The sequence below is a fragment of the Ostrinia furnacalis genome, unplaced genomic scaffold (assembly GCF_004193835.3).
Source record: "Ostrinia furnacalis isolate ACB-3 unplaced genomic scaffold, ASM419383v2 OfSCF6815, whole genome shotgun sequence".
Lineage (NCBI taxonomy): Eukaryota > Metazoa > Arthropoda > Insecta > Lepidoptera > Crambidae > Ostrinia > Ostrinia furnacalis.
In genome coordinates, this window is record NW_021137054.1 from 38433 (window position 1) to 63019 (window position 24587).

Consider the following 24587-nt stretch of genomic DNA (forward strand, 5'->3'; position numbering starts at 1 on the left):
ACGTATTTTTATACTCGACGAAACTCGAGTGTTTAGGGTTAAGCGATAGTTGGCTATTGAAACGTTACCGATTAAATGCGAATAGTTGTCATATATTTTTTGTGCAAACTTTAAAAATACTTTTTGATTCCAATTTTAAAAATCCATGATGCGTTCAACGAAAAAAAAATTTTTTAGCATTTCTGTTAAAATGCTACAGAAGTAGACACCAATACCCGGATAGTTTTCAAATATTTATTGTGCAAACTCACTTTTTGATTACAATTTTTAAAATCCATGATGTTATATTCCATGAAATAAAAATTTAGCATTTCTGTTGAATTCAGAATATGTATTTAAAAAGTGAACATTCAAATACTTCGAACAAATTATTGTTGTATTGGTTTTGCAATAGTCGTGGATTAACGAATAACTCGTTCAAATATAAATAGAAAATGTTTGCTCATCGCGATCACGGTAACATTGGTAAATCGTGTTACTATTTAGAATTTTAAACTGGGTAGTGTGGTGTGTTTTTCCATTAGACGACAGGGTGCCGGGTGTTGTCGGCAAAGGTGTTTATTAAATTTGGTTGTCGGCGCCGTTTCGCCCCCGTCGCGTCGCCGGCAAGTTGAAAACGGGAGCATATAATTTCCGCCATGCCGTCACCATAGTCACGTGATTGCCACACCTTTCTTATTTCTAACATCTAATGTTAATATACTCACATGAAATAAAATTCCGCTTGTTTCATTTTAAAAAAATAACCAGTACGTCGGATTTTTATAGAGATTCAATGACTAATGTTGTTAATTTACCGGTTTATCGGAAAAATAATTTAAGAAGGCGCTAGCATACTGCAGTTTATACAATTATACTGAAACTATCCCCATTGAGCTGTAAGGAGGTTTTTATTATTATTTTGAAATATTCGCAATTAGTGTTTTTCCACTCAAGGCGAAGTTAAGTCGAGGGTGTAGATGTGAGGCTTCATCATGATCTTTTTGTCTTGAGGAGCCACCAAATTGATAAAAAGATTATGCAAAATGTATCCGAATACTGATTTTAATTAAACTTCTCGGACGAAATTGAGTCTATTGCGCTCGGAGATCTATTGGCTCCGTTTGGCTTTTAAACAAAATGCAGCATAAATATAAATGTAAAAAGATTTTTTACTATATTTCGGCGCTAGGAATGTTAGGGCAAATATCGAAAGACATTTATTGTTATATTTTGTTTAAAAAACTATCGCACATTCGAAATATCGTTTTAAAAAGTACATGTACTGTACATAATTTATAATAAAAGTTTCTAAAGCAATGTAACCAAAGCTTAATAAATTATGAATTTTGTATTATAGGTGTAAAATAGTGAGGCTATGACATTTGACTGAACCCGTAGTGTAAAATAATCTGCGAACATTATTGTCTATGACAAAGCTTACGGGGCGGGGCGATCCCCTTAAATATTGAATTAAATAATTTTTCTTCTTTTCCAATAAAATGTATACAATAACTCGTCTTCTTTAGTAACCTGTGAAGTAGCATTTATTTAAAAATAAAGTAATAAGTTTATACTGATTTAAATTCTCGAATATTTAATGTTGATTTATTTTAAGGCGTTACTTGCACCAAATTGCTTCGAAATAGGACTCTACTTTTTGTAAGACACTCTTATTTTAGCAGTTAAGCTATGATATTAAGCTTTGTACGAGATATGTATTGTTAAGTGTATTTATGATAAGCACATTGTGCTCTCGTGTTCAATAAAAGTCTTGTCAAATTATTTCTTGTTTCATTTCTTCTTTTCCATTTTAGGGTTAATTTATCTACAATTTTGTTTTTTTTTAATATAAAAAAGATGAATATTTTACCATTATGTTAAATCTTCATTTTTTTTAATTAATCGGCACAAGGAGTAGAGTAGTAATTTTTTATAGCGCAAGACCTAAGTTAGGTCTCGCTAGGCACTGCGGCCGCGGGCTATGACTGATATGGCGCGAACGCGGCGCACGGCGGCGAGGGGCGGCGCGTGCCGGCGGCCGGCGGCGCCGCACATCGGCCGCCGAAACTTAAGGTGCCGTCGCCGGTGCGTGAATTGTAAGTGACCCAATTCGTCGACTGAGCTTTACTTTCGGTGATAAAAAGTGGCTAAACGATGAATCGATGGTGGAGAGGTTGGGCGGTGATGCGGCGTGCGCGGGGTTGGTGCGGAGTTTGCGCGCCGCGCCAGCCGCAGTGCCCGCGTACAGTCGGCGTCGAACCGCCGCGGGGTCAGCCGACTCGCCCCACGGAGCCGGTGCGAGCGCGAACCACGCCGCCCCCCGCGCACCTCACCCCTACTCACACCCCCACCACACGCCAACATGCCGGCAAAGTAAGTTCGACAACTTTTAAACTTTAACAAACTTTGTTTCAAACTTTTCAAAAGTTTTAATGAACTATCACGAAGTTTTGTGGCGGGACTATCAAGTGTTAAGGCACGGTAATACTATCTATACAGTATTCCAACTCAGCCATATTTTTGAAATAAATGTCAACAGCCCCGCGGTACGTCACGGTATGACAACATGCGATAGGGCTGCTCACCTATAGTACCCATTCAAATTACATCTGTCTACTTAGAATTTCTATCTAAAGTCCGATTTTTAATTCGACGGAATTCTGACAGCTGTCATTTTTTGACAATTCAGAGGTAATAAGCCTTTTTTGCTTTGAATTATTAATAAATAATATGAAATGAAATTTCATCAAGTACAACTTACAAGAATGAACTATTGTTTGTTTTGTGAAATCAATGTACACTAATTATTGTGTACATTTTAGAGATTAAATGGAAAAAAACGTGTTTTNTTTGTTTTTCTTCGTTGATTTAATTGATTTGAGTTCAAACTTTTCATAATATTTCAATTATTTTTAAAATGGTTTAGTAGCAGTTTTTTTTTTAAATAATTTGTAATATTATTTTTAAGTTGCGATAAAACAAAGAACTGTGTTTCTAAGATGTGGTGAAAATCCAAAGGCTTATTTTTATTAAGAAAAATACTTGCTATATTTTTACTGCTTGTGCAATAGCATGATCCATTTGTGGCACTTCTTAAAAGTGAGTTTACTACGATTTCAAGCCATTATTTTTTATAGGACAATATTTATTAAAATTACGCTGGGCATAAAAATATTTTAATAAGAAAACCAAAATAGTATTTATAATCAAGTACTAGGTACTACTAGTTTAATAAGTAATGGATGTTACGAGCTTTTCCCCAATTAGTAATAAAACGAAAACAATACAATGTTGAAAAGTGGAAACAATTTATTCAGTGAGAACGCAGCATTTCAACATTTCTCAACAATTTTATTTACTTTATCTTGCAGTCCTTCAAAGTTTACAATAAGTTCTCCAGCGGAATCTTGACTCACTGAGTTGCTTTTTTACTCGTATCTTGTGTATGAGAAACAAACATGCAAATTCTTTCTTAAGGAGTTCCAACTTTAATGTTTCCATACAATCACAAATGATATTTATATACTGGTATTAAAAATAAAAGATAATGTGATAATGTTAAAAAAGTACTTTTTATTAATTGAGTAGGTAAGTATGTTTAGTATTTTAAGGAAACTCTTTTACAGTAATAAAGAAACAGCTCGCAAACCTCTCAATACGTTCTGCTGGACACATCTAAAATTACCAAAAATGCTGAGACAATAATTATGAATAGCCTTATCTTAGCGCATTCCAAATGCTAGATAAAATACCTAACCACAACGAAAAATAGTTAACCACAAAGAACGGATGGTAACTAGAAACGCGCAGATTTTTTGCCCAAGGGTTTAACCTAATTTGGTTTGACTCTTTCTTTACCCGTTTACACCCGGATTTTTTAGTCTTATGTCTGTCGCAGGCAATTTGTATGATTCCGCATTTTACAAAAGGCGTGGACCGTTTTCATACCTTCGCTGTTTTATGAAATGCCTAAAGCAAATTAGCGATTCGTTCAGTTGATAAAATTTCGAATATGATTGTTGCAATAGGATGACCAACATAAAAGATAATGTTGGACAAATCAGACTTTATTTCAGAAATAATCAGGTAGGTATCTATTCAAATAGGACAAATTTAAAATACGTGCTACTCCTATAATTACAATATTTAAGTAACAAATCAACAATTAAAAACTAATTTAAACTGATGACCTACGTAACAATAATGCAACTTTGATGAAAAATATGACACTTTCGATTTAAGACAAACGGATAATGTAGGTACATAAGCTTACCATAGTCAGTCCTTAATTAAGTATAACCGTACATAAAACCCATAACACCAAATAATAATGAAAGAATGTTCAATATAGGTAAAAATAGTTACAAACTAAAAGTGGCATGTACTGTTATATCTATTTGAAAGAAAGAAAGAAACATTTATGATGATGAACATCACTTAGTTAAGGAAAAATAAGGTATACGGAAAAAAAGACAGAAATAGCACGTAAATATTATTTCTGTCTTTTTTTCCATATACCTTATTTGTTATATTTGAGTGAGCAGCAGTCCTCCGAGCACCAGATTCTATGGACTCGTTAGCTTAACGTGCTGGATAACCTCAAAAACTTTTTCATTTGTCCACGACTACTGCTCCTATTTGTGAATCGTAAAACAAAATGTCTTTAAAAAATTTTTTTGTGAACAGTTCTTTGAACATGTGTAATTTACACTGTTTACAATATTTTTTGTGTCACAACACCACTACCTTACTTTTTACTCGACGCCGTAAAAGAACAAAATACTTTAATTTACCTCGGCATTTTGTAAACGGCAATTGAATATTGTCTGTCAAATGTTGTGGCATATTATAAAGTGCCAAGGCAATTTACAATTTGCCTTCGGCATTTCATAAAACAGCGAGTGTTTGTAAACGGTCGACGCCGTTTATAAAATGTCATGGAATGTCAATGGAATCATACTAAATTGCCTGCGAAATGTCAACTACGATGGTTTAAATGTTTAATTGCGAATCGTTTTATGTATCACCCGGGCAGTATCTAATGGGGAAAACAGGTAGTCAAAAGTCAAATTTTCTTTATTTGTGTTAAGCTCCGATAGGTTGAAAATATTTTTAAGAGTAAATATTAAGTTGTCTCAGAAATTTAAGTCTAGAAGAAGAGCATCCTTTGAAAGCAACGAGAACCACCTCTATACTCTATGGACAGTACTTGTGACAATCTCCAAGTTACCATTATCTTACACTTTTCCTGAAGAAAGATTCCGAAGACCTACCTAGATTGATTGACAGACACACATTTATGTTGAACTTTCTGAAACAGACGTTTAAAATAACGATTGAACCAATGTGCCTCGCATAATATTTGTACCTAATTGGCATCAGTACAATTGACATCATTGTAACGCTTATGGTTGTAACCAATGAAATAGTTCTTGAAACTCGATTCAGAGCAATCTGCTTAAATATTATCGCCGCTGGAAATATCTCGTGCAAAGACTGATCACGGGACCTTACCCACGCCCATGATGGTCCGTCTGCGCGTTTTCTTTCAACCAAGATTTTACTAACCTTCTTTCGTTTCAGCCAAATGACGTCCGCTGCTGGACAAAGGCCTTCCCCAAGGCTTTCCATAACGACCGATCCTGCGCCTACTAACCATACTAACCTTTTATTACTTAACCTTAGATTTTTTTTATATTACACCTACATAATAATGGATATATAAATTATCCGAAATAGGAACTTACTTACTAACAATTTTTATTTATTAATTAATTAAATACTTAGCGTTTTGATGCGAGAATCAATATTGCTAGATATCCAAAAACTAAATTTTAGTCATTGGTAAGTAAGTAGGTATGCGATGCTCGTCGACTACAAAATAAAGCTTCCCATAAATCGCAATTCGTCACCATCCGTGTGAATTACGAATGCGACAAAGAAATTTGAATCTAAAAACCTGTTCGTTAACTCTTTGACGGCTAATTCAATGTATTCGTTTCGTTTTAAGCTTTAGAGCTAATTAGAGGGAGACCGCTGCTCACAAACGTGGTCCACTTAATCCGAAAGCCGACAATATAACTGTTATAGTGCATACAGAACAGCCGTAACGAGATGCGGATTAACTCGGAAAGACTGCATTGCGAAATTCCTATTATACGAGTAGGTATGTATATGTATAGTTCATGGTGCATAAGTATTACACATACACATCTCAAAGCGGAACGCTGGTGTAGGTATACGCAACGCAATCACGTCTTAAATGCTGGCGTCTGTCAAAAAGACAAAATGTACAAAACCGCGTCCGCGAAGTTTTATCTTTGGTTCTGTAGAGACGTTTGTCCTATTTTTTATACGGAACCACATCCAGCTCCCGTTCTGTAATCATGTCAATCATGTCGTGTAATGTCTGAGTCCGACAATTTATTTCTACAGTCCTGCCTCTACTTTCTGAATATCATAATTTCAACTTTTGTCCTTCGTAGTCTATGTTGGAAGCTAGAATATTATGAAAAAATATTATTCTTTGCTTATCAAGTAAGATACGGTCGTATTCAAAATAGTCAGCAGCTTCAAATATGATTTCAGGCTGGAAATCTCCTAACAAACGATGCTTGCTTAAGTGAAGCAGTAAATCGAACGCACAGCGTTGAATAGAGCTCTGTGATTGGTTCGTGTGTCACCCTGTGCGTCCACGCGCACTGTGAGTGTGAGACCTCATAGTAATTTTTGTGAATACGGGCGTAAGACTATATCGCTGCGTCCGCGCACCTATTCACTAATCAAGTAAAGAAGACGTGGTTTTTAATCCAGTAAATTCTTAGACAGAATCGACGGATTCTGATTAAAATTTTAAGAATTCACTAAAAATACAACACTGTCTGAGGTTTGTGAGAACCGCAAGGCAGCCGTGCCGCGCGTTTCACCGCCGGCACTGCCGCAAACTTGACGCCCTAAGCTTCCAAGAACTTGGTCTGCTAGGTCAATCGGCATTCAGAAAACTTTATAGGACCTAACTTTAGTTTCTTTCAACAAAACTTAGTGCCTCGAGACAAAGTCCATAACAATATCGGCTTTCAGCTGTATTTATGAAAATTCCTGTTTGCTTTATGAAAACTAGGATTTTTCCTGTTTCAGTATGTAATGGATATTTATTATTAATTTCAGTTCTCCATTTTTGGCTTCAGTGATTATTTTGTGTTGTTTCATTCAATGGAAGCCAAAAGCCGCTCGCTTTTCCCTATAGGTACCTACTATATTCTGTTAATACCTACTTAGATTTTTGATCTGATATTAATTTAAATGCTTAAATAGATTATTCCATTTCCATTAATTAAGATCACAAAATTACACAAACTTGTACAAGTTCTTATTTTAGCTTGAATTCACACAATATCAATGCGATTAATAAATTTCCGATTGTACCTACAGGACTTATCGTAAATTAAGCAAATTGTTGAATCGAATGCAGCTGAATTGTTCATTTTAATCCGGCTATTGTCCGTGGTGTTCAGTTTGTCAACATCGTTCTATAACTGAATGGAATTCGCGAAATTCCCGGAACTTCGTGGTTGTGGAAATGTCCGACACGCAGCCACTGCGATTTCAATTTTCCGACCGACATTTTAGCATAGATTTTAGTTAATTATTCCCAAAGCTGACGCTAACTAAACATTAAATTAGAAAATAGGATTTCACAAAACCTCGATTTATGTTTAAACGGCGAGCTTAATACTACAGGGTAAATATTAAATGTGCCGATTATTGCATTTAGTAGGTCGTCGTTGAAGTAAAACAAACAAGTGCTCATTAGTACTACAGTCTTGAATTCTATTGCTCACTAGCTGTCCCCACAGACATTGTTCTGTCTTAAGTTAATAACATGGTTTTTTTTTATATAAGAACCTGCTCCTGGTTATAACAAACACAATAAAAAAATTTAGAGAAATTGGCCCAGCCGTTCGTGAACGCGTGATGCGATGACTAAGGGAAATAGCGATCCATTTTTATACAAATAGATTATTTCGATACCTTACACGAAAACTGCTATATATTCTAATATAATATATTCTCTCAGCTGTTATTTGCAGAACTGCACTTAATAATTAAGTAGGTTTCCAGTAAATCGACAACACTTCGCTTCCTTGATTTATGCTCTAATTTTAACGGAAAACACCGTAAACAATGTAAAACTTGTTAACGAACTTAACTGAGCTTAGATTGAGGCTTGATTGTTTTATTTTTACCTATCACAAAACTATTCTATTACTGAGATTGAATCCATTTTTGAGCGGATTTTAAAGGAGGAAATAGGAGTGTATATTGATCTACCAAATTTTCCGACGGTAGAGTAGTTAGACGCCATATTTTTTATCCTTGAAAAAATTACGAGTTCGGCGGTCAAATCGATAGCTAGTGAAACTCATCCGTCGCTTATTCGCTCATGTCTTCAACATTTGAAATGTAATGTAACATTTGCAGTGCTTCAACTAGTAGGTACTTATCAGAAATTGTTCTTTCATTTTACACGATTGCTGTCTAGGGAGAGATATGAATGGAATTGCGGGTGATTTCGCCACTTTATGAGCACTCAGTCTAAGATTGTTGGGCCAAGCTTAAAACTAAAGAATATACAATTTATAATATTTTATTGTTTTGTTTATTAACATATGTATTTTTTTGGTTATTAGGTACGTTCTGTCTTATAAACGGCTGAAGATTATTACACGTTAAGTCTGAATGGTCATGGCTTACTAAATGTGTCGTCTCGGGGCAAGCTTTATGCCTCTCTTTGTCTTCTTTTCATTTCTATTTTTCTTTTGCGAAGGATGCAACGCCACTGCACCATTATTGCAGCCTTCGGCTATCTGTATTTGTTTGAGTTTACACTACATAATTGCTTTCTTTGTGGTTTTGGCCTTAAGTTCATCTAGGCCAGTAGAATTAGATTTTAAATCGGAAATAATTTCTACAAAAGATTTGATTGCTTTAATGGCTTCATTGGTTGCCCATTAAGACTCTCCTAGGTTTTCGACTTCGAAGGAGTTGTGCTTAAGTGGTGGGGGCCCCCGAAAGGGGCGCTTTTTCGGTTTTCCGGTTATACCGCGTAAAGGACTTACCCTATCGAAAAGTGGTTTTCCTGACGGTTGAAGGGCATTTAATCCTGCATTAAATAAGACCAAATTCATATGTTTTAGACAAACCGTTCTCGTGCAAATGTTCGGCAAAGTAGAAAATATGTGTATAATTAATGACCCTCTCCACGTCCAATAGCTCGTCACCCGTAGGCTCTCAAGCCTTGTAAAGGGTCGCCTTAACTAGCGTATCCCTGTCAAGGCTCACGAGTTGGATTCGCTTATCCTTGTTCGTCCCAGCCGTTCCTTGACTGCGGTTGCTGAATGCAGTATTAAATGCCCTTCAACCGTCAGGAAGACCACTTTTCGATAGGGTAAGTCCTTTACGCGGTATAACCGGAAAACCGAAAAAGCGCCCCTTTCGGGGGCCCCCACCACTTAAGCACAACTCCGTCGAAGTCGAAAACCTAGGAGAGTCTTTATGGGCAACTAATGAAGCCATTAAAGTACTAAAATCTTTAGTAGGAATTATTTCCGATTTAATTCATTTTTGTGTTTAATTCTACTCCTGTGTGTGGTACTTTTATGAGTAATTATATTGTCACCGTAAAATCTTTTTATCCTACTGTTTTGGCTAAGAAAAGTTATAATGTTGAATTTAGGGTTTCATAGTCATGTTACTAATCTTATTTATTATACCACGAAAATATACAATACTTATTTGAATTTCAACATTTTTTTTCATAAAGGTTTCGTTTTTATAAGAGTACAATAAAGTATTTTCTGATAAAAAGAGAACAGTCACAGTTTTCAAACAAACCACTGCTAGGTGAGAGAGAATGCTTTAACAATTTGGACAATTTCAAATGCAAAGCTCTCTGTATTCGTTTGTCGCGGCATTTCTGGGAAACTATTCTATTCGTCTTTGTTTCAATACATTGCTGTTACTGTCGTGTGGTTTTCGACATTTGCACATTTGCTAATAAAACGGAAAATGAAAATAGCAGTCTGTCTTTAAACGAGAACTGAGTCCAGTTATTTGATAGTTTTACCTGGAATGTCTGGTCTTTTTTTGTTGATGAACTCATTCTAGCTTATTGCCGTCTTTAAAATTGCAATAGTAGGTACCTACCTACCTACTTAGTTACACAAAAAGTAATGATATGGAAGTCAATAACTAGTATGAAAGTGTTAAAAGAGTAGCACTTTGATTAAAGGTTCAACGATCATAATGTAATGTTTATAACGTTATAGAACTCCCATTTTCCACCTAAGCAAGTCGGTCTGAACCAGAAAATACAAAATTGAGTACTTATTAGGTGTCTGAATTACTTAAAGTTTATTTATTTATTTGATTACAATGGTATACCAACAGTTTACAGTTTATTAGGTATCTAACCCGTTCAGGTTTGTCATAATAGGCAATGAAATAAGTATGAAAACACTAACCTTATCACATCACAGAATAGCTACCTACATTTTCTTAATTAATAATTAGGCGCCATGTTTACCTACATTATCTGAGATAGAGCCGCAAATCGGCGATTAAACGGTGCAGAGCGTAATCAACTGAGCGGCAGTGCTTCTAAGCAAACTGACGTACCACACTGAATAATTAATTAGTTAGTTTGCTATTCCTTTCTTTCCTCGGCTACATAAATTTGCGTATGAAATTTCACCACTAGCTTTTAGCGAGCGAATTTAAAATTACTAAAATCCATCCAGGCGAAATGCTCGAAGCGACGGCAGACAGTGAGTGTCTAATTGAGAGCCTAATCCGAACAAAGCCTTAGTTACACGGACGGATAAAGCGATGGAGAGACGAGATATCAATTACCCACAAGTTATTCAGCATGCGAGCTATCACACGGAGCATTGCCCGCCAGCCGAGACTTTCGTCACGGACAATCTAATCTACTATATCTATCCATATACACGTGTACGATCCAGGATTGTGGACAATCCCAATCCATCTGTGTCGTATTGATCCATGCTCAGCTCACACTAGAGAACGACGGCATTAAGCGGGATTTACTAGGATCACCGCTGCGCCTCTTGAGGGATTAATTATTAGTTCGATACAATCAAGAAATATTACAAGTATTTATAATGTAATACATGAAATGTTACGACCAAAGAGCGAATACTTCGGACAATGAGCGAAGAAACAACTCATACGCGTCGTGGATGTCGTGGTCGTTGCAAAAGATTCATTTTACGAAGTTCATGTTACGGTTCTTTCTTATATGAAAACACCCACGACGGATAGTAGCAATGAAGAAAAATGACGCGTTGGTTTAACCTTCTCATAACGAGTCTGACGAATGAAGAACTTGTTGTAAATCGTTGGGTATAATAATGTGACTGCTAAAATCAATTGAAGCTTCCCAATGTATTAGTACCTACCTGTTCTGTGTAAATGTTTACGAGTTGTTATAGGAAGTTTGTTGATGCTGATTGCTTCTACAACTGATAAACTATCAAAGGAAATTTCCATGACCATGCTGTTACCTTTGGTGCAATCCAAGCAAAAGCTCAATTAGGAGAGCGTTTTGAATGTTCAATGTGGTGTTCAGCAAACGCTTTAGGGCGAGTGAACATTTACGTAGGTAGGGTTGGATCGGTTAGAATCAAAATCTAGATAGATAAGGACATGGATAGGCTTTTTGTAAGTTTCCCTTAACTTCTAACTCCTTCTATGTTCTCATTAGTTTAGTTGCGGGTCCAATTACAGTTTAACTTTTGTGACAAACTTGACCATCACTGGTTGGGTTTTTATTGGCGGTCAAGCTGTAGATCCTGACTACATAGGAGTTGCAGCGGAGCGAACGAGAGGTGGGAAAAGACTCGTTTTATTTTGTAAGTTTAACACTAGAGGTATAGACTTTTTAATTAAAACATCTACCTTTTTGGGCTTAACTCGCTGTCCAGTTCGGCTTTGCGATTTTAAGACGTGTCAACCCTACTTATCCCTAATATCTATTTATTTTTACCTCAGACAGCGCCCTACGTTGTTCTGCACCGGTAGATACTTGCTGAAATGTTATACAAATTCACTCGTTAGAATGTAACTCCAGATGTAGAGCGGTAAGTTTAACTTAGATTCGTGAAAACATTTATCAATATTGTAGACTGTTTATGTGCCAAATATTTCAGTGCCAATCGTTTAGTTATCTACCTACAGCGAGAAATTGCTTACAAACATCTGTAAATACTCGTAGTTAGGTTGTAGAGTCACATTTCAGTGCGTAACAAATAATTAATTAATTTGTAACACCATCATTAAATCTAGAGAATGAACATTGCAGTGCGCAACCTGTACAACCGATTCGAGGAACTCGTCAGAGCGCTACATTGCAGGCGAATTTCCCTGCCTTTTCATATTTTGTAGTGATAATTTCGGGTGATTTTAACACGGCGAGGTATGAAAATCACCATTCAGAAATTTAAGTGAAATTCGTGCGAATAATTAAAGCCCATTCCAAAATTGTGCTTTATATTATCGTTCACCATTTTTATATGAATATTATTTTTTACTTGGTACTAAATAATCATTTTTTCTTCTTTTTTTAATACTATTTCTTTACATACTTGAAATTTAATTTAAGACTGTTATAATAGATATGTTAAAGAAACCTACGAGTATTATTCTATTTCTTCACTTAAAATAAGCAAGTAACTTCACTTCACTTCACTTCACTTAAAATATCTGTAATAATAATATTTTTAATTTTTACGTTCTCATAGTGTATCAAAGCTCTCTTAAATGCAAACTTTAAAACATTAACTTGACTGCTTCGTGACACAATATGGGCCAGTGAGCTAAGAAGAAGCAGCAGCGTAAGAAAAAAGACCTCTTACAAAGACAAAAGACAATGATAACAAGTTTTATGTGCTTTTATAAGCTCATTATTCTATGTCATTTACTTAGCTAGTCAAATAGGTATAATATGTGATATGTTATAGGAAAGACTGTCCATCAAGCAGGAGTCGTCCTATATTTCATTTGTTGAGGCTTATTTCCAATCAGGAAATCGTTTATTCTAATTTGATCCGTTCTGCTCGTCACTAAGCAAGCATCGAAAAAGTCGATGGATCTCGTTAAGGGATAAAATCGGGAACGATGCCAATCGGCAAAATGCTAAAGTTTGGATGGACATGGTCCGAAAATTCAGCAAGTTGGTGGCAGTGGGTCAGGGCCGCGCCGACCGCCGCCAGCGCCTGTGTGCGGAACCTATGAAGCGCCTCTTTTCTAATGAATCGTCATAAAAAAACGACTTTAAATTTTTAACGAATATTTTAATTGTTAATTTTGACTAAAATAAATGTTCTCCAGTTTTACAGTACTTAGATTATATTATCATAAGTGTATTATAACTGGAAACCACTTCGGAATTAGGATACTAAATAGGTAAATCCCGTTCGTTCTGCTTGCCAATTACTACGAAAAGGAAAACTCGAACTAAATTTTTACATACTTAATACAAAGAATTGTATACTTAAATATTAATAACAAAGAAGCTGACTTTTTTCTAATCATAATAATACTAATATATCAAAATAAATCAAAATAATACTAAAAAAACAGCAAGTCTAACATTTGCAAGAATATTTTAATCATACTTAAATTAGTTATAATACAGGGCTTGGCGGAAGGTTAGACAAACTTCGTGGGTGTATAGGTAAGGTCATTTTAAGAATACACGTTCGCCCATTTGACCCTAAGTGGTAATTTTTTTTTATTGATATTTTTGTTTTCATTTAATTTTTTCCGAAAATTGACCTAAAAACTGCTTTTNTGCAGTGGGTCGGCCATTTCTGTCGCAGCACCGACCAAAGTGGACGACGTAGATATTTATGAAGCAGTAACCATCGCCTGTGTTTGCAGGGTGATTAAAACGGGTTATACTAGAGGCCAAAGTCCAGTGAACCGGTCTAAACTCGATGGATAACGAACTGCGAAGGCTTATTCGATTTAATTAAAGAGTATAAACATCCTATCTATATCAGCCTTTAGGGCCTTCGAACATAGGCCTTCTCTTAACCCAACATTGACTTCTGTCCCTGGCCACTTGCATCCAGTTTACTCCAGCCTGCTGCCGAATGTCGTCTGTCCGTTTAGGCGGTCTTCCCTTGCCGTGGGTGTTGTTGCGGGGTCTCCACTCCAGGGTCTTTCTGGCCCAGCGATCATGGTTCATCCGTGCAAAGTGCCCTGCTCATCTCCATTTACGGCTCTCAATCCCTCCCACCACGTCGCTGACCCCCGTCTTTTCTCTGATCCACTCGTTATTTTGTGATCTTGTAGGGAAACGCAAAGCATCTGTCTTTCCATTGCTCGTTGTGCAACTCGGAGTTTCTCGGCAGACTTTAAAAACAGGCTACATAAATAAATAAATAACACGAACAAGTAAAAATATGATTTACGTGTTAATGTTTGCAAATAGGTTTATCCGATAATAAATTGTATTTTTTCGAAACTCATTGGCCTTATGTGGTTAATCGGATTAAAATAAAATAAAATGCAGCGTCCATTATCTGGCTGGAAAAACTCGCTTACAAATAATCGAATATCTGAAATATTTCCCGGCATTTCAATGGAGGCAATTCGAGCGCGATAGTTCTGCCGTATCACGTTTATTTTTATTTTTACGCTATAAAAACGTGTTCGCTAGGGAAGATGCCAATACTGATAGCTATGTAGGCGTCTAATAACTAAAACATCGTAGGATAGCTATTTCGAGCTGGCTGGCGATTCAAATTCTTTTAGATTATTATTAATTAGATTCGAATAGAATATGTGTGTTCTATTTGGTACCTACTCTACTGCGTTGGTTTGGTCTGCACCAGAAACAATAAAAAAAAAACTAAAAAATGATAATAAAAATGAACTAAAAAGATAAAAACAAGACTAGGTACTCAGCCTTAGTGTTCACAAATGCAGTCGGACGCATCCAATACAAATCACTAACAAAATAATTAGTCATTGATAGCTGTTTTATTTAGTCACTGAGTTGTCTTGTTTTTTTATCTTTTTAGTTCATTTTTATTATCTTTTTAGTTCATTTTCACGCAGTTGGGTTTTTTGTTTTTTTAAATAATAATTTTATTTTAAATATTTTTAGTTAAGTACCATACATTTTAGTAAGCTACTTAAAAATCCCTTTATTTTGATACCCTACTCGACAGATTCTGAAAAAAAAAAATTTATTCAAGACATTATGGCGCCTAAAATCCGCCTTTTTGTTTTTTTCCTATTTTAATTCGTCTTAATCATGAGAGTGCCAGTGTCACTCTCGAATCTAACGCCACCTCTCACGCTAAAATCGGCCAATCCGTTTAGGCTGTAGGCCGTGCTAAAGAAATGCACACTCGAAATACATAACCCTCCTTCTGGCGCAGTCGGATAATAATAACTTAAAAAAAAAAACTGACTTCAAATGCGTGAACACAAATAATACCTTTTCAACAAAAAATAATCGTTCAAATTGGTTCATAATCGGCGGAGATATTGCGTATAAAAAAGTTCATCCGCAATTTTCCACCCTTGGGGCTTGGGGGTGAAATATTTTCTTCAAATTCGCATGAAACCACCCTTTTGATAATACCTATTCAACAAAAAAATAATCGTTCAAATTGGTTTATAATCGGCGGAGATATTGCGTATAAAAAAGTTCATCCCCAATTTTCCACCCTTGGGGGTTGTTGTACCTATACGCCGAAAAAAGATTTGTTCAAATCGGTTCATAATTGGCGGAGTTATCGCGTAACAAACATAGAAAAAAAACATACGGGTCGAATTGAGAACCTCCTCCTTTTTTTGAAGTCGGTTGAAAATGGTTGCTCAGTAGGTACAATTTGTTACGAAATCTAAATGTACCTTACCTACTAAATCAAAATAATCTTTATAGGGATTAGTCCTTTAAGAAACTTGATTTTTTATTCGTAAACAATTCCGAACGAAATCAGGACACGAAAATTGACAATTATCGATTTTACCTTAACATGAGAAGTTATTACTTATTATCATTTAATCCTTTTTGAGCGTTTTTCAAAGTTTATATCTTGACCGGCATCATACATTTAGAAAAATGGTCGCCAAGGTCTAATCTAAAGTCTAAAGAAGCTTATACTAATCTTGTTTCTTTTATGTCACACAACGGGCTTTAACCTACAATCCCGTTGCTAGGATTAAGGAAAGTGACAGTCGTAGCACTGCTACTGTAATACGTATAGCTATACGAGTTACACAGCAAACACGTTTAAGAGGCTTTAATTTTACCGCTACTTAAATGAGCTGCCGAAACAAAAAAATCCTGCCAGTTAAAACATTCCAATATCACGTGAATACAGGATCTTTGTGATACTGTATAATATAACAGTGGAGGGCATGCATACACGAGCGAGCGTACAGTAACATACATACATGTAGTACAAGCAAACCGTAGCAGTAGCGCCACTGAGCAGGCACTCCGTAGTACGTAGTCGCTCGTCCGCGCCGGTCCGTCGCAATAAACTTGCGGCTACGTGAATTGCGACCGGCGAGAAGTATCCATTGAGCTTTCCCTGCTCCACGGACACATTTAAAAGTTCTAACACGCGATAAAGCCAAAAGAAACTGGGTGTGTAAGCATTTTCCGTTTATAATTTAGTATTGATTGTGCGAGGTGAGGGGCGGGTGTCGACCTTGGAGCGCCCGGCCGCTAGCGAAGCTCCCACGAGCTGACCTTGACTCTCAGTGCCGCGTTCGCTGTCGCCGCCCGCCCAACAATAACACAGCGCTCCTCGACGCCGCTTCGCAGGCACGCGTCTCGATCAGCCGGCTGCTGCCTCTGCAGACCTCTCAGAAAACGCGAATTAGCAAGTGAACATTTATGTGCTGTGCAAGCTAAGCGAGTGAGTCTTTTAGCGATGTTACTGTGTGATTTTCATCGGCGCAGTTCTGCAAACGTTTCAGTGTCGTGTTTTCAATGTGCGCAATAAGGTTTGACACAACAAAAACATCCCCCATTAGCCTCCAAAGGCTTTTATCGATTTTTAGAAACATTCCCTCTTGTGCCCTTTGTTGTGTGAAACTTGAAAACGGAATGGCTGTGTAGGTGACAGTTCGATGGAAGCGCCGCGACGCAATTCGCAACCATGGAATTGTGCGTTCAGTAGCGAGGACTCTGTTTATCCTGATATTAAATTCCCTGCGATTCAGTGTAATGTCGGAGGGTGCTAGTCGGGGCACGTCCAGGACCCTCGGCCTTGGACCTTGCAGCTGCGCATAACGCCATACTTGAAGTAGATTGCATTTTATTGGATTTTTCCGTAGGCGTCCATTTGTGTGGTTTAGAGAGTGCACGTTTCTCGTGAATGCTTTTCCCGATATCGCTCTATTGTGTTGGGTGCACGAGGCGTGCCGCAGTCAAGTTCACGGCTGCAGCGGTGGCGCATAGTTCATAACATCTATACACACAGGACCATATCGAACGAGTAAGTTTAAAGCTGTTTGCGCATGTAGTGTAAGCTCGATGTTTACTGTTTGAACGTATGGATCGATGAGTTAAGGTCGACACAATCAGACCTTGACCGTTTAGCAACAACGTGTGCATAGCTTAATGGAGTTTAATGCTGATGGACATATTATTTAACACTCTGTGGTAACAAGGTTTTGGTAGTGCGCCGTGTAGTTTAGTTAGCCATTTTGTTACGTAATGTTCACCGTGAATATTTAAACGTGTTCGTTAACCAAACGCGTCTACTCTCACTGGCTCATTGTTTTACTTGTATTGCTAAAAGCTCGTAGCTATTTTCACCATTACCGCTTAGCTACGGATCTACGAATATCTGCAGGGTAAATTATTCGGAATAATAATGAATATTTCATTGGTGAGAGTGATAGCAGCTTACGTAAATACTTTATATTAATTGTTCTTGGATATTGGTAGGTATACTTGATTGTAAATTCCTAGTATGGAACTGCATTCTCGCAGTTTCTCGTTAATATTCTAAGACAAACGTCTCGTAGACGCTACTTTTTCGTAGCAGAGGCACTACGAGCTACGAAACCGTAGATTCGTAGTTTCATTTTAAAAATAAAGATGGTTGCATGCATATTGCTATATTTTATTCTGTGGAATAAGATACAATAATTGAGGTTAGATTGTAAACTATCACAGATGGCGATATTTAAGTCATTCAAACATTATACGTAAGCTATGTTTTGTTATTACGTAAATTACATTTTTAATGATTATTTATCTAAACAAAAATCATGAAAATGACTTCAAAAATCACAAAAAGTTACTCCATTAGTTCTGGAAAACATTAGATTAATTAAAATTGTCATAATTTGATACAGTTGTAACACAATAAATTTAAAAAAGTCAACTAAATAAAATAAACAAATTCTGTATTTTTTTTAAATCGTTATTTGTTTTACCTAGTTGCTTTTTGTTACTTTTTTATCCAAATTGATTGGAAATATCGAAAGACTTGCTTTTAGAACTTCAAGGCAGTCTCGCTTTTATTATTGGATAGGTCCCGTATATTTTTCACATCTAGTGAGCGTTTCTCAGTATGCAAGCGACGCAGTGCTGAGCAAAGCAGTCAAGTAGCATCACTCGAATATGTACCCAAACTATACCTGTGTGCCTACCATGAGTTTACGTTAGGTGAGCTCGCTAGCGAATACGTCAAAAAATTCTATGAAGATTTTATTTCTTGAAAGTAGCCGCTAGGGGCGCTGCACAATATGTCATACATTTAAATGTCATTTTTTTACGCAGTCGCTAGCGAGCACACCTAACGTAAACTCATGGTAGGCACACTGATTTCCAAAAACTGGTTACTGATCCTGAAAGTGCTTCATGAGCTCTACCGATATCGATAATAGGTTACAGGATAAACTGGATCGATCTGGAAACATTGAATTTTCAGATAGATCCAGTTAAGGTAAACGGCTACTAGTTCGTGATAGTACGTAAGTTCGTAAGTTTTTTTTCTAGCTCAAATAATAAGCAAATGGAATATTATTTGTAAAAATTCTTCATTACTACAAAAACTCTATTATTTAGGTTATGTAAAAAACCAAGTACCAACATTGTGGCGCCAAAAATGAGAGCAATACGAAGCTTCAAACTCTCAGAGAGCCAAAAACAGCCGTGCGGCGTGCAAAGGTTGCTCTCACCGTAAGGTTAGCGCTCCAACTTCTTAAGCTTCTAGAAAGGCGAAGGAACGTCCATTTGAATAAAACTTGTAATAGTGGTTTCATGCGTTCCTTGACAATTGATTTGGCTTAGAAAAAAGTTATATGAAAACGTAGAATTCCTTTAAAATTGCGATTAATTGACTCACGAAATAGCGTACATATTATTTTTTGGGTGTCCCCTACTTCGTGACACTACCAAATCAAGGATATTATGGATAACATTTTGATGCTTGGTTTTTAAATAATTATTTATGATAATTTAAATGTAAGTAATGAAACAAATAATGCATTTATTTAAGTTTCTCATGACCTAAATTCGGTATATGTTTCGTTAACTAGAATTTATATGACACGAGTTTGAAGTTCACATAAATGACCAATTTTAAGAGAAATTGGCATAAGTACTACCAGCGTAATTTTGGTTTTAATTCGATTTGTTTTATTTATCTTTGTTTATTTGTGTTGTATATGGGAGAGATAATAGTTAATTGACACAATTTGACAATAATTTATGAATTTTACTTGGGGAATTTGGAGTAATTAGTATCACGAAACAAGGAACCGTATTATTGTTACTTTTTCCCAAGTTCGTGATACATAAATGTATAGTGTTAGGTACTTTTATGACACATACCATCAAAGAAATCGACATATTTTTAGTTTTTAATACTTACCTACCTAACAAATTAATTAATTACTTACTTTTTATTATTAGTCATTGGTGTATCTGGGGTTATTTTCAGGGCGGGGGGGCTACCCTCATTTGACTTGAGGCTTCAGGGGTGGGATTAGGGGGTGGGTCAGTCCCCCCCCCCACATTTCTAATGGCTTGAAATATTTTCACATATCGTTACAAATAACAAATCAAAATTTTATGGGTACGAAGAGGGGGGGGGGGGAGGGCATACCCCCCCACATCTCTAATGGTTACATAAATATGTTCACATATTGTTAGAATTAACAAATCAAAATTTTATACGTAGGTAGTGAGCAGCGTTGCCAGTTTTTTTTTTTCGCCAAGTCGGGACTTTAGTACTTTTTGAGTGAAAATAGCGGGATTCTTCCGTCAGAAGCGGGACATAGTAAAAAAACGTATGTAATCAAAGGTTTATCAAATATTTATCTTTTTATTTGACTTAAAATTACGTTTACGTGACAATGGATAGCAAAACTAGCCATAGAAAATGTATTTTAACAAAAAAATAATATTTTAAATCAGATTTACTCTATCGTTAAATTCGTGTTTAGAATAAAAAAAATAAACTTTTTTAAAAACAAGCTTTTATTCTGAATTTCGAAAGTTTGTATCGCGCATGGAATTTATTCCTCTTTTTCTCTGTTTGCGCTACAAGCTTTCGAAATTCAGAATAAAAGCTTGTTTTAAAAAAGTTTATTTTTATTATAATTTTATTTTACACTTTTTAGTTATATCTTAATCTCAGGACCCTGGACGTTATCTAACACTAAAGTGCTCGAAAAGACAAATCCAACGAACCCAAACTCGATGAGTTTCCGCCGTTTTGTTTAGGAGTTCCTATGGCCACCTCCCGACTCCATCATCAGACCAGCTCAATGGTACCATAATATTGCATTGTCATCGGACTTACACATGTATGCAAAATTTCAGCTCAATAGGAAACCGGGAAGTGGGTCAATTTTAAGTTGCAAGATTTGACGACAGACACCAGACATGTGAAAGTAATAAAAAGCTTGTAAAAAGAAAAAAAAAAACAAAAATCGAAATAAAAAAATTATTCTTTAGAATAATATGGCGTTTCAAACAATAGTCTGGTGAAGTGAGTGTCTCTCTCCGAAAAGCGGGACAGAGCCTGTCCCGCGCGGGACATTTAAATTTGACTTAAAAATCGGGACGTCCCGCCAAAATCGGGACGTCTGGCAACGCTGGTAGTGAGACACATTATTTCTCATGAATATTTCAGGTAAGTAGCTAATATCGTCAATTTCACTTAATTCTATTATTCTAAATTTATATATAGTTTTTAAATTTATTAAACCCTTAATCATTAATAACTAATCTTAACTCGATGCTTAAAATCTTATCCCGAAATAGGGGACATGAGTTCACGAACTTAGAAACAGAGCAAAATTTTATCACGAAACAGGATCCAAACAAGAGGTCCGCAGAACAATTAATATAAAAAAAAGTTCAAACTATATAACTATAATTTATGTATTAAGTTACTGTCAAAAGACCAAAGTTTAGCATACAAAAGCTTTCATACTGATAACATGCTTGGTTATTTTTAAATAAAATGTTAAAAAAAGTCGTAAGAGCCTTAATATACCGAAGTAGGGGGCACTTACCTTAATTCTGTAATCTAGTTTTGATACCGTTAGATAGAGTTCGTAAAGCACTTTCAGGATCAGTAAACTGGGTTCCGATATCTTGTATACCTAGAAATAACCGAGTGAGATCACTTATATTATCATTCCCACCCTGTATTGTATAAGCCTCGCAGGCTTGATTGCCACTAAACAAAAGAAGAAGAAGGAGAAGATAATAATAATCTAAGCTGAGTAAATATGGTGCTATTAATTTTAAGATATATAAGCCAGCACGTCAGTCTCAGAATAGGTACATACTCGTACACTCGGCGTCAAATAAATCGCACCTCCTGCGACAAGCACTTTCAAACGTATGCATCCCCACTTCCCACCAATATTGGTAACATTTGAAAGCCTTTATAAACTTCATTTCATTAACGGAAAGGTTGATACCCCAAAAATGTGTATTTGAGTATTTCTCAAAAAAAAAAGTACATTTTGAAAAAAAAAAAGTGTGCTTTGAAACAGTTCAAAAGTTTTATATTTATAAATCATCACACAAAAAAAACACACACACAATTTTGAAGGATGAATATTAATCTTTAAGATAACGAAGAATTATAGCTATAATCCTACTTATTACCAAATATTTAGATATTTTAAAAATAGTCCTTTTTTACCTTTCATACAAAAACCTGTTTGCCACCCTAGCTTTTTCATGTGTTTTTGTTTCATAAAATGCGATACGTAACTAAATTATTGTAAATTTCTTTGTATTATCGGTCTACAGTAATCGCAGTTTCTGTATCAAATTGATTTTCTATGGGGTGTCATAATGAATTGGCAATTTAAAGCAAAAAAACAAAATGAGTCGCTCTCATTTACTATTTCGTTATTTACTCTTTAGTTACGATTTATTTCTACTTTCCCATGGTTTCTGAACAATTCCGTATTTATTTTACACGGACAACAATAGCTGCACTCTGAATGGCTGTTGGCCTGACGTCTCCGCCATAACATCTATCGCGAAAATTAGTGAAAACCCTGTTTGCCACCCTAGCTTTTTCATGTGTTTTTGTTTCATAAAATGCGATACGTAACTAAATTATTGTAAATTTCTTTGTATTATCGGTCTACAGTAATCGCAGTTTCTGTATCAAATTGATTTTCTATGGGGTGTCATAATTAATTGTCAATTTAAAGCAAAAAAACAAAATGAGTCGCTCTCATTTACTATTTCGTTATTTACTCTTTAGTTACGATTATTTCTATTTTCCCATGGTTTCTGAACAATTCCATATTTTTTTTACACGCACAACAATAGCTGCACTCTGAATGGCTGTTGGCCTGACGTCTCCGCCATTAAATCTATCGTGAAAATCAGTGAAAACGTGTGTGTTTTGAGGGATTACTTTTTCGTAACAGGAAGTAAAATCAGCGATTTTATATAGAACGATAAGTCTTCATTTAACCATTTTTTTGTAATACGTGGTACGAACATTTATTAAGCTTTTATATTTGCTGTAACAGCTTTTATCAAAAAAATACTTGTTTCTGATCTCATTTTGTCTAATATTTCGTAACGTTTTTTACGAATTTCGTTACGTTACGAAAAAGTACAACATAGTGCTGAGTGTACACTGTTATTACCTGACTAAGCATAGTAATATTCACTACTTAATTTATTTCGAAAAATATAGAGCGTCAATAACAAAAGGATTGGATACTACTGCTTTACAGAAGTGCCACCAGCAAAAAATAATCAAATAATTTAGATTACGTTTTTATGTGATTACTTCTTTTGTTTTTTTAGGAATGCCGCCAAAAACCAATGCCGAAAGGCAAAAAGCTTACAGAGAACGACTCAAAATGGATAAACATGATGGAACAAAAATAATTTTATTAAAATAGTATGAATGATTACTCCCTTATTTTATTTCTAACCCCTTAATATTACCCCGTATGTGGGTGCATACTTACAAATATTTTGAATTGAATAAATGAAGAGCATTCACAATATTTCGCCAATGTATAACAAGCCTTATGGCCTTACTATTTCGTTACTACCGTTTCGTTACGTACATTTTTTTTTAGAAATACTCATTTAGAAGGATCCTGAGTCTCTTTTTAAAGCGACAGGTAGTAATGCTTGAGATAACTTTTATGGCTATAAAACTGTTAAATTGGAAATAATCGCTATCCACCTGTTAAAGAGGACACGTCCACAAAAATAATTGGTCTAATTGGTCCCAGAGGTGAGCCCCAAGTTTGGCCGTTTTTTAAGTTACATCTAAGGTAGCTGTTAATTGTTTATAAAAAAAAGTTTTTCTATATGTAATTGGGCTTATTAACTAATATTGTTGGGGCACCATGATTGTTTCAGAAGAAAATGTTTAAAGTTATTGTCGCGGCAAGTGCGATTTATTTGACGCCGAGTGCATATACAGTACAAAGTTTATCAGATACGTATGATCCCACAGTGTTAAGCTTTCAAAGCCGTCTCCACCAAATCCCCTTAGGATACAAAGTGCCTCGTTAACGTATTATAGGCTCTATTAGCTTGGTACCTGAATATTCAGATCTGTGGTGTATTTTGGTTTTAATCATCTACGGATTAGTAAGTTCATATACAACCGGATTATTGACAATTAGGTATGGGCATTAGATGCTGGTTTAATAGTTACTCAGAAATCTATAGTTATGTTAATTAGAATACAAATAATTAAATTAAAAAAAAATCACAATATAAAATTCAACTTTGTGATTTTCGTTTCCCGCAAAAATTATTGAACTGTTAAGAAAAAGTACAGTCGTCCTTATGGCGTACCGTTACCGCGTATACATATTATGTACATTAATCTTAAAAGTAACTAAGTAGATATATTAACCTTTATAAAAAAACTATTCTGAGAAAATGAAGAAACTTAGGGTGGATTCGACCAAACAAGAGACAAATATTAATGTCAGAATAAATCCTCAGTTTTTATCATAGAGATATAGAGAGATACCAATTCACACACACAAAGTAATCAATATTATGTGCTCAATATTTA

General features: G+C 35.7%; 1 protein-coding gene across 6 annotated transcripts in view; it reads left to right on the forward strand.

Annotated features, from left to right (window-relative positions):
- Positions 1-2240: 2240 nt before the first annotated feature.
- Positions 2241-24587, forward strand: part of DopEcR (G-protein coupled receptor DopEcR) — a 40403-nt gene continuing 18056 nt past the window's right edge. For 4 of the 6 annotated variants that reach the window (XM_028318388.1, XM_028318393.1, XM_028318394.1 and 1 more), the window contains exon 1: positions 2241-2355. The gene's annotated coding sequence lies outside the window, so the exon portion shown is untranslated. Of the gene's footprint in view, positions 2356-16830; positions 16950-17472; positions 17532-24587 lie in introns of those variants that run through there. The other 2 variants (XM_028318389.1, XM_028318390.1) reach the window with 2 other exon arrangements.